Genomic DNA, 8,034 nt, shown 5'->3' on the forward strand with positions numbered 1-8,034 from the left:
AACTTCTCTTTTGACTGACCTGACTGTGAAGTCCTCTTTGCTTCCTTGATACGATCCTCATGTAAACATGATGGGTGCTTCTTCTGACACTTCTCACAGACACTCCTGTCTTCACAGTTCTTTGAGTGATGACCAGGCTTCAAACATCCAAAGCATAACTTATTCATTTGGACAAACTTGACTCGCTCTGCAACATTCTTCTCCATAAGCTTACGACATTTGTGAATACCATGTCCTGGTCTCTCACAGAAGGTACATTTTGCAGCATCTGCTTTTTCTCTGGACTGTACTGTTAACACCTTTGCTCTAGTGTCTTGACTTCTTGATACCTTTCCGATCTCATTAGACTTCAGTGCATGAAGTGATGTCACTGGGTTACAAGCTATCTTAGCTTCTCGTGTTAGAAACTTGACAAACCGACTGAAGGTAGGAAATGTCTTAGTTTCTTCTTCAATTTCTATGACCTGACGATTCCACGCTGAGGCCAACCAATCAGGAAGCTTGGAAAGGATTTTCTGGTTCTCATTACAATCATTGAGGACTTCAAGACCCTTAATCTGAGACATAGCTGCTTCACAGCCTCTGAGGAAGTCAGTAAATTCTCTCAGCTCAAACTGTCCTTGGAACCAATCTTTGGCCATGAATTAAGCTTGTCTCGAAAGGCTTTAGCAATGACGAATGGGTTTCCATACCTTTCTTCTAGTACGTCCCATGCTGCTTGATATGCCGACTCTGTGCCTAGCAGGAAGTAACTTTCAATGGCCTTCTTAGCTGGTCCTTCCACATATTTGCGCAAGTAGTAAAGCTTCTCATTCACTGGTATGTTTTTTCTGTCGATCAGAGTTTGAAATGAGATTTTCCAATCACTAAATCTGAGAGAATCTCCATAGAATGTTGCAGGTTCAGGTATAGGAAGACGACTTGAGCTGATAGATTCTGCTAACACCTTAACAAGGTCTGCAGTGCTGGCTTCTTGATGTGATTTTGTTACACTTTCCTGTGGAGGTATGCTCTGTAACACGGAGCTGCTTAACTTTGGTACATGCTTCTTTTTTACAGATGTGCAGTCACGAAGTAGCTCTCTTGTTTCTTCCTTTGAGTCTTTGTTTTGCTCGTAGACTTGCATTCGTGCTTTTGCAGCATTCAACCTTTTAAGTGTCTCCAAGCGCTCAAGCTCTCTGCGCTTGTCTTCTAATGCTATCCGTCTAGCAGCATTTTCAGCTTCAATCTTAACACGTAGCCTAGCTTCTTCTTCTTCTCTTTCTAGACGTCGCTTCAATTCTTCAGCTTCTTGTTCTGCTATTCTCCTTTTATCTTCAGCCTCAAGTCTTTGTAGTTCTTCCAGTTCATGCTCTTGTTGCTTTAATATTTCTAATGTTGCTTCAGTTGCAGCAATTTCTGCAGCAGCCTCTTGTTTCTTAGCGGAGGAAAAACTTGAACCTCTGGAGCTCGACTGTGAAGACCTGGAATGACCATAACTTGATTTAGAGGCTATGGATGAGAACACCGAACTTGTATCAATACAGCATGCATCTGGTCTAAGAGGATCTTGACCCTCAACTCCCTCACCTAGACGACTCCATGCAGACTCAACTATCATTTTTGTGACTGCTTCACAAGTGTCTACTCTGCGGCGAGTATCACTGTCTGGACTCACATTTTGTCGCAACTCTTCATAAGCAACATTTACATCCTTTGAAGAACCACTGATTGCATCTATGAGGCTGTGCAACATGTCATTGGAGAGACGCCCCATTAGTCTTTGTCTAGCATCTCTAGCAAGAGTCTTCCATTTCTCATAAGAGCGTTGAAAGCAATTTTTAAGTTTAGTCAGCCTTTCATCATGTAACTCTTTACCTTTCTCAGTAAGTTTGCGTGCTCTTTGAATTCTTCGTGGCTCTTGCTCTGTTGTGTCATCAACAGCTAATAATGCTTGTGTGTCTACACATTCTTGGGATTCTAGCTGCTGCTGTGATTGCACAGTATCTGTTATATTTTCTTTGCCACTCTTAGCAGACTGACCACCTTCTGCAATTTTCTGTATCTCTTAGTTACACTGACTACTCTAATTGAATAGTTGTACATGTAACGTGAACTGTACTGAACTTAAATAGACAGATGTTTCTCTTTTGATTATTAACTATGGTTAAAGTAGTATTTTCACAGTTAAATCACCTGTATATTAAACTTGTAACCGAATTCAATAACACTTAGATCAAGTTATTTTATTAGACGTTGCACTTGGCTATTTTTCACAATTAATTCTCTTACTTGCAGCTTGAAACCTGCTCAAAAAAATCACTTAAACTTGAAAAGGTAAGTACATAACACCAGCACTTCTTTATAACACTGTACTGAACACTTAAAGAGTCCTTTTTTAGCAAATGGCAAGAATAAGTCCACTTCAAGCACCTTAATTTGAACTTGGCTGTGCTTATCTTCTTGTCGGCCTTAACTTGACAATGCCTTTAAACTCTGTGCATGTGCATGTCACTAGCTTCTTGGTTACCAGATTATACAATGCTTGTAGAATCCAGAATGATGGAACTTGGAGTTAACTTGACGCTCACTTGACTGCTATTTCAACATGACATCATGACTTTGCGTAAACATACACGCCACTTTCAAGTCAAGTGGCGTGTTATTTATACGCATTTTGAGCTTTCCGCGTGTATGTCCACGCGCGTGTATGTGTACGCCGTTAAACGGCCGAGTGATTCCGCGTGTATGTGTACGCCGTTAAATGTCCGAGCGAAACGGAGGAAAATCTATATCTACATCTGGGGAGCAATATTTTTTTTCCTAGGATGGTAGGGGAACACTCATAAATGGTATTAACCCGAGTGATGGGTAGGTTTAGGGACGCGGTTGGGGTAGGTCATATATATTTATATACAGTAATGTAACGTAAATCAACGGCGTTGATAAACACGCTGAAAAGCGATTATGCGTGTTGATAACACGCCAAAAATGGAAATACGAATTGGCGTGTCATACATACGCCATTTCATGAGATCAGTCTAGCTATTTGGAAACGTTCCTTCTCCTACCCGTGAAGAGCAGATGAATTCTCACTGTAGCTCCCCCCAGTAATTTCACGAGCACAAGGATTCTCTGATGACAGGCTATTTATTGACTGGTTCACCATGAGGATAACCATCCAACTCAAGATGCCGTGAGAACTAAACATACAAAAATAAAGTTACAATAAAGAATATAAAAAGACAAATAAATCAAATAAATAAATGTTGTCTTTGTAAACTTTCCGAACAGAGTTAAATTCACTTTAACAGCAACTATAGTCTTTGTATAGATATCACTTTTTTTCCACACAGCAACACAATCCACATTAATCACATACAATATAAATGATAAACTTACTTCATTGGCTGCTTATTACCAAAGGAGAACTTAATCTTGCATCTTGTGATATCTTCTGTAACTTCAGATGAGTAAATTAACTTAAATACTCATTAGAAATGTGGAATACAGCTTCAACTCGCCATGCGGTGTAGACAACTTTCTTCCTGAGTCACTCTGTGCTTTTCATAATAAAAGTCTCCACTCAAACAGCTCTTTACAAAGCAGTTTCAAATTAAAAGTCTTTAGCAGAATAGTTAAATAAACATGAAATATTAACTGACTTCTCTGACAGTTACAGAAGGTAAATTACCAAGCATGTGGAAATGGGCAAGAATCCTTCCGTTTTCTAAGCCAGGGAAAGACTCAAGTGACCCAGGAATCTATAGGCCTATTGCACTCACTTCACATTTTGGAAAATTAATGGAAAAAATTGTTGGGCATTTGAATTATTTTATAGAATACATAAATCCACTTAAAGGGTATCAAACTGGATTTAGGAGATGCAAGTCAACAACTGATGCTCTAGTTAAAGTATGCAATGAAATTGAAAAGTCTTTAATAATGAAAGAAGTAATGGCGGCAGTTTTCCTGGATATTGAGAAAGCCTATGATACTATGTGGAGAGAAGGTTTGTTGATTAAATTAGGAAAATTGGGAATTAATGGGAAAATGTATAATTACATAATTGACTTTCTCTCTCAACGTTCCATCAGGGTCAAAGTGGGTGATGCAGTGTCTGATGAGTTTATTGTTGAAAATGGAATTCCTCAGGGGAGTGTTATCAGTCCTATCTTGTTCAACATAATAATTAATGACATATATGAAAAAATGGGAGATAGTAACGAAGGTCTATTATATGCTGATGATGCTGTCATTTGGAGAAGAGGACGTCACATTTCATTATGTTAATGATAAGATTCAAAAGGACATTCATGTACTTGAACAGTGGGGAATTGACTGGGGTTTTAAATGTTCTATCTCAAAGTCACAGGTTGTTTATTTTACTAGGAAAATAGTCCCTGAAAATTATAAAATTATGCTTTATAATCAGCAACTTGAAAGAAGTGAAAAATGTAAGTACCTAGGAATATGGTTAGATGCCAAACTTACATGGAAATATCACTTTGAATATATTGAAACAAAGTGTAAAAAGGTAATTAACCTTATGAGAATGGTCACTGGGCATAATTGGGGAGCTGACAGGCAGTCTCTGATTAACATAAAGCATTGATAAGATCAACTATTGATTATGGCTGTATAATGTATAGCTCAGCATGTAAAACATCCCTCAAGAAAATTGAAAGAATGCAGTTTAAGGCTTTGAGGATTGCCCTTGGTGCTTTTAAAACAACTCCTACAAGTGCTTTATTAGTTGAATCTAAGGAAACCCCTATTAATTTAAGGTATGAGAAATTGTCACTAACTTATTGGGTAAGGTTAAAAGGAAGTTTCAACAATCCAGCTCTGTCAGTGCTTAGTGATTGTTGGGAATATTTTAAAAAGTCCAGTGGGTTTGGTTGGAATATTGACAATTTAGTGAATCATTATGGATTAAAAGAGTTGAAGTATGGCCCAGCATTAGCTTTAAGTTGTGTTCCTCCATGGCTGCTTCCTGTTCCAGTGGTAAATATTGATTTATTAGCGGGAAAAGGTGAGCATCACACTAAGCAAAGTTTTACTGAAGCCTGCTTAAGTTATTTAAATACTTAATATTATGAATATTTGAAAATATTTACAGATGGTTCTAAAGAACCCAAAGGTCATTGTGGTATTGGTATTTATATTCCAGAATTTGAAAAAAGATATGGGTATAGAGTGAGTGACCATTTATCAGTATATTCAATAGAGATGACTGCAATAATAACTGCCCTTAGGTGGGTTGAAGAGACTAAACCTCTTAGATCAGTTATTTGTACTGACTCTGTATTACAAAGTTTTATAACAGATAATGCAATACGTGAAGATTTGGTATTAGAGGTAAAGCATCTTATAAGCCTTGGACTAGCGGTGCAGTTCTGTTTGATTCCAGGCCATTATGGAATTGATGACAATGAAATTGCTGATAAGTTAGCTAAAAAAGCACTGGAATTAGACCAAGTAGAAATTCACATTCCATTGGGTAAAGGAGATGCTAAAGCTTTAATTAAATCACAAATTATGCTAAGGTGGCCAGATGAATGGGAGTCAGAGAGAATGCCAGACACTATCATAGGAACCAGAACTGTGTTGGAGGGAAAAGAATCACCTCATTGGGTCTTAGGCACGAAGAAGGTATTATAACCAGATTGAGGTTGGTTATGATTTAATGTGTCATTTGCCAACGTCCTTCTTACACACTCCTGTGTAGTAGTCCAGTGGGTGGCGGTAAATATCGTGAAGATATGATCCGCCATTAATCAGAAGAAGAAGAAGACAGACTTGACTAGTAATTTGACACGCGATTGTAAAAGATTTTTGTACAGTGTTTGTCGTGCTTCACTGACAAGCTGCGCATAAAAAAATTATTTGCAAATAATAGATAAATCGCACAGCCCTACTGTTGATATTTGAAATCACCAAAACAAACACGCCCCTACCCAAAAGGATCACAGCCCATCTTGATAGCCCCACCCCCAAAATCACAAAAATGCTATGCAGCAAAGGCTCCTCCCCCTCATGAATGGACACGCCCCTTACTGCTGATTGGCTACAAGTGTGTTTTGGTGTTCGGTCCAATACACCTTAGGCCAAACAGCTTTTCTCAGAAATCGCTTACTGCACCTTTAAGTCACAAGGTTAAAATAATCTAGAAAGAGACATAACTACTGAACAATTAGAGCACATGTGTAAAAGTTGGCACAGATAAACAAAAATAATAATAATAATTACCTAATATTTCAGTGTAAAACGGATCCATAAACCACGGAATAAATAGAGTTACAGTCGAATACATGATGTAGTTGAGCATGTTTTCCACTCTCTCTAGGAAGCTCATATATTACATATACATACATATACATAGTATTTAAAGCAGGGATCAGCAACTCCGGTCCTGGAGGGCCACTGTCCTGCAGAGTTTAGCTTCAGCCCTGATAAAAACTCACCTGCCTGTATCTATCTAGTAATCCTGAAAACACTGATTGCCTTGTTCAGGTGTGTTTAATTAGGGTTGGAGCTAAACTCTGCAGGACAGTGGCCCTCCAGGACCGGAGTTGCTGATCCCTGATTTAAAGGTTGTGTAGGTAGGATTTTTCTAAAACAAAACATTCCAAATTTGTTTAAACTGTCTTTATATACCAATACATAATTAAAATGTAAGTACTCTGAAAAAGAGAGTATAAAAATCGAGTGACTGTAGACCTTTTAATTTGCAATAAACACAGCTCATTATTTCCATTCACTCCACCCCCTCCCTTCTGAGCTCCTTCCAAAGCCACGCCCCCAAAACACATGAACACGCGACGCCAAACGCTCAGGCTCAGCTGGAAGACGGCGCATTTATTTACCTGAGACGAGTGGAGAGGAAGGAGCGCAGTGCATGCAGTGACATCATGTCAGAATCACATGTAATAAAATACCTAACTTTATCACTATGAATATAAACAAATAAGATTTATTTTAGTACTCACTATCAAGCTAGCATATCGATACTGGTAAAGTTTGATTCGGTAACGAGCTATATTTATAGGTAACGAGCTATATTTATAAGGCAAAGCTAAAAACAGGTTGCATTGATACACGTTTTTCCATTACCATCAGTTACACTGTGATGAAGGTGAATTTCGTGTAAGATTCATAACATATACAGTGTTTTGCATGTAAGAGTTTCCATGATGAAAACATTGTTGACTCTAATGAAGACTAACGTACACTCCGGAGACAAGTAGCTGCTACCGCATCGTCGGTTCGAGGACAGGTCCGGGGTCGAGAGCGAAGCAGAGGAGGTCGTTCAAGAGTGCGGGCATACAGGGTCCGAGGAAGTAGTTTTTGCCTTGTTTGCCTTCGCTGACTGCATATGCAGGTGCTTTGAATTTTGAATGCTCTTTCTCTGCCATCATTTTACTCTTCGTAGGTTCCGCGCCTCTCAAATCAAACGGGTGCGCGCGCATATGGGCAGATCTAGCGACAGGGGTGGTAGCCATTGGTTGCGAGAGTGAGTGACAGTTGCCCAAACCAATCAATTGTTTCGTCCCGAATGGAAATAATGAGCTGTGTTTATTGCAGATTAAAAGGTCTACAGTCACTCGATTTTTATTCTCTCTTTTTCAGAGCACTTACATTTTAATTATGTATTGGTATATAAAGACAGTTTAAACAAATTTGAAAAAAAGTTTTTTACAAAAATCCTACCTACCCTACCTTTAAAGGGAGAGAGGGTTTTATTAAAAACAAATTGTAACATTAGACGTTAAATTTTTATGTTAATTCCACTATTGTATAGAATTGCTCTATACTGTATTTAAAGCAGTAACTGGAATTAAAGCTGCAGTCCTTTTTTGTGTTAAAAAATTACAAAATGTATAATAATCGAGTACATCATGAATCCAATTTCCAAACCATGTTTTTGTCTTATCCTGAATCACTACCTAGGCCTATAACAAGTGTTTATATTATGACTATTTTAGACCGATTCGGGTCGAACCGTTTGAGCGACAAAAGTTACGGACTGCAGCTTTAAATTACAGAAAAATT

The sequence above is a fragment of the Scardinius erythrophthalmus genome, assembly GCF_964197995.2.
Source record: "Scardinius erythrophthalmus genome assembly, chromosome: 5".
NCBI lineage: Eukaryota > Metazoa > Chordata > Actinopteri > Cypriniformes > Leuciscidae > Scardinius > Scardinius erythrophthalmus.